This window comes from Aquila chrysaetos, chromosome 9, assembly GCF_900496995.4.
Source record: "Aquila chrysaetos chrysaetos chromosome 9, bAquChr1.4, whole genome shotgun sequence".
Classification (NCBI taxonomy): domain Eukaryota; kingdom Metazoa; phylum Chordata; class Aves; order Accipitriformes; family Accipitridae; genus Aquila; species Aquila chrysaetos.
Window position 1 is genome coordinate 39,415,125 of NC_044012.1, and position 3,733 is coordinate 39,418,857.

Consider the following 3,733-nt stretch of genomic DNA (forward strand, 5'->3'; position numbering starts at 1 on the left):
TGACTGACAGCTTCAAGAAGAAGTTGGAAATTTAGATGCCATCCAGCCTTACTTATTTCAGTACAGGCCCATGCATCAGGGCCAAAATAACTGTTATGAGGCTGCAGCTGGCATCCAACAGAACTGAATACAAGCAGTGACATCACCATTAGTGTGTCAGGGTTATGCTCGCATCTGTTCAAAGAAGTTTATGTTCCGTAAATATTATGGCTTTGGTAGCTGTTGCTGTGGTTGTCAGGAAAGCTAATAAAACTGTCTAGAAGCCAGAGCACAGCGTCTTCAAGCTACTGCCTGCTAGAGCCTTCTCATCCCATATTTTTGTCTCTTTTCTTCAGTCTGCCTGGAAATAGTGGGGCTAGAATAGCTGTAGCAATAGTGAAAAGAGAAAGGAAAAATCTACACGTGACCTCCCTCATCTTCTTTAGGAAATTCATGTATCATTAACACCTCTATTTTCACTTCTGTAGGTCCAACACTAAATGATGATGATAGGTGTATCTCTTTTTTTTCTGGACCACAACTGACTTGAATCAGATGATGAGGAGGACTGAAACGAAAATTATAGCAGTTTCTTTCTGTTAAAAGCATGTGAAAAGCTTTTAAAAAGACACTTTCTATTCCTAACCCATTCTTGAAAAGAAGTATTTTCTCAACAATCAACAAAAAGGACAGGTCACTGGTGGAAATGTACCCTCTTTGCTTGCTTACCAGTCCTGACATCAGAGGTGATATCACACATGCAATCCACTGTTTCCAGTGCAAGTTTTTTTTCTTCCGCTGTGTTTTCTAGGTCTATTTCTGCACTTCTGAGGTGCTGCGCACAGGTGGGTTTGAAGAAGGCCTTATTCTGTATGTATCACTAGGGGTTGGTCTCTGTGTGTTCCTTCCCACTCTGCTGTGTGTAAGGCACACTGTATCAGTGTGTTACTCAGGCTTTAGCTGTGCTTGCAGTGAAGTGAGTGCTTTTCCTGCCGTTCCAGACCTTTATCATTGAGCAGTTTGGCAGGAAGACACTGCTGTGCAAGGGCTATGCTTTCATGGCCTTGGCACTGTCTGTCCTCACTGTTACTCTCTCCCTTCAGGTAAGAAGAAATTTTTAACTATTTTATTCCCATTGCTGTTTCACACCTAGAGACCGGCGTTTCATGTCACAGCGACAAAACAAAATGGATGTAGACAGCTACAAAGTGAAACTTTGTCATCATTGTCATCATTTCATCATCATGTTCAAAGTGCTTTAAAAGGACAAGCAAAAAAAAAACCCAAAAACTTTCTCTGGTTTATTTCCAGGAAAACCTCTCTTTGTGCTTCCTTATCTTTACTGGGATCCCCATCAGCTCAGGCATCTTCATCTACCTCTTCCTTCCAGAGACAAAGGGGAACTTGGTTATGGAAATAACTGAAGAATTTGGTGCTTTACTTTTTAGGAAGAGACCTCATTCCTTTACAGGAAATACTTTTCCTGAGGAACATATCACCTACACTAGCTTCTAGCTGGTTAGCAGAAGGACCATGTGTTAAGTAAGGTCATAAAGGACCTTGATGCTTGCAGACTGCAAAACAAAACAGAGGTAAATTATTTGTTTTCCATTATTGGAAAATATATGAGTATTCCTTCACAGGCCCAAGTGGAGTCTTCATGAATGAAAGTCACTCTCGTATCACCTTAAAAACCTGGGAGCAGTCAATAATCAATTAGTCATCATAACATAAAATATGTGCTATGCTAAACTTATAGATTTCACTTAGGAAATGTTTTGTGTCTAAATGCTTTCTTTAGTTCCAGTCTCCGTGATTTTGTTATTCAGAATTTAATTTGGAGTTTTGTGTTATAATAAACTAAAGTCTCAAATCAAACCTAGAAGAAACTACTGAGTTCCTCTCAGTGTGAAATTAAACTGCAGATGGCTTCAGTCATCCACAATGTGCAATATAGTGTAGATCAAGCTGGCTTAGAACCAAGCCCAGCTTTGAGCTCTTTAGACAAATTTGTGACACACCTCATGAAAGTGAGTTTCATGTGTTTGTCCATTTCACAGCAAGCATTTCTTACACCTCTATATAGAACAAATTAAAATATCTCCTTAACTGCAATAATTCCTTAAACATGAAACCATGCACAACTTTCATAGTGTAACAGAGCTTTTTCTAGAATATAGGTGAAATTTTTAACAGAAATGGTCAATTCCATTGACTTGACAAAAAACAAGAGGTAAATTTCTAGGATAAAATCCTCCTAAAATTGCTGATAAGGTGAAACAGTACCATGCTATACAGTCATGTGCAGGTCAGAATCACTGGAAATCCCCCCAAATGTAAGAGAAATTTCACTGTGAACTGGTGGTATTTGCTGCTCTTTGAGCTCCTCTGTAATTGTTTTCAAGGTGTGTAGCAATCCTTATTACATAGCCCCCCCCTTTTGATACAATTTAAGAAAAATTATGTAATAAAAAGGAAACATTAACATTTTGAAACAATAACTAGTCAATAGGTATGCAACTTGCATTTTTGTACAACCAAAATATTACAATTGTTGGTGTTCAAGAGAAAATACTTACAAAAATGCCAAATCATTCTAAATGCTACTGCAAGCCAGAATAAACAGCATTTGCTATGCAGTTGTATAGGCAATAGTTGGAATTACACAAGTAACCAAGGTTTTATTATTAACATGCATTTTTTCTCATTTCTTTAGACTCACAGTATTTGCAGTAAACCCTTCTGTAAATAATTGCATTCTGTGTTTTATGAACTGAAAGTACAAGTCCTGAGGGTGATCTTGGGAGTTTACTGAGGGCTTCAGTACAACTCCGTTTCCCCATCTGCCCCCACCCCAAGCCTTGGGGGTGGGGGAAAGTCCCCTGGCATGAGTAAGAGCAAGCAGAACACTTGAAAGAGAAAGCAGGAACAGCACAGGGCATCAACCACACACAAAAGTCCCAGGCAAACCTTTTTCTTCCAAGTGCTCTCTCTAGCAGAAGCCATGTAGAGCTACAGTTTGAGCTTCACCTCACAAGAGAGGAGCCTCTGGGAAGCAAAGGTGACTTTTCAATGGCTGCAACACTGATTTTGGAGTTGTTCTGTGTCAAAGCTGAAACCTGAGGCATTAAGATCCCGGTTGTCCCATCCTAACTCATTAGGGAATATTTACCTTCTTTGACTACTCTCATAAGTGGGTCTTAGTTACTGGCTGGTTTAAGTGCCTTCAGGACCAGATGCTCTATTCCAGAAGCCTCTGCCAGGGCACGATATCTCTTACTGCCTTTTCACCACACCTGGCCGACAAACATCCCCATAAACACCAGACAAGAAATACCCTTCCTCAGTACAGTCTAACTGGTACATAAAGCAAGAACAGCAGAATTAGGCTTTGAAATTTGCCTATTTTTCATCTAATAAATTATATTTACTATACCAATGAATCTGAAACAGAACACCACATACTTTACTTAATAATAAATAACAGTACCTAAACCTTGTACCAGCTGCTTTTTGCTTTGTGCAGATTATGGCAGATATACTCATCGGTCTGTATCATAGAAGTAAAGTATTTTACTGTTCCCGGAAAACTGTTTAGATTTTTTTGCCTGAACTGTTCTCCTTTCCTTTTCCAAAGCCCTTACTGCCCCCCAGGGTGCAAACTTCCTCTCCTGTGAAACTTTCCCCCTGCAGGCTGGACTAGGTGCAATTATTTCTTGAAATATTTAATCCAGCAGTGTTAACTTTGGCCAGT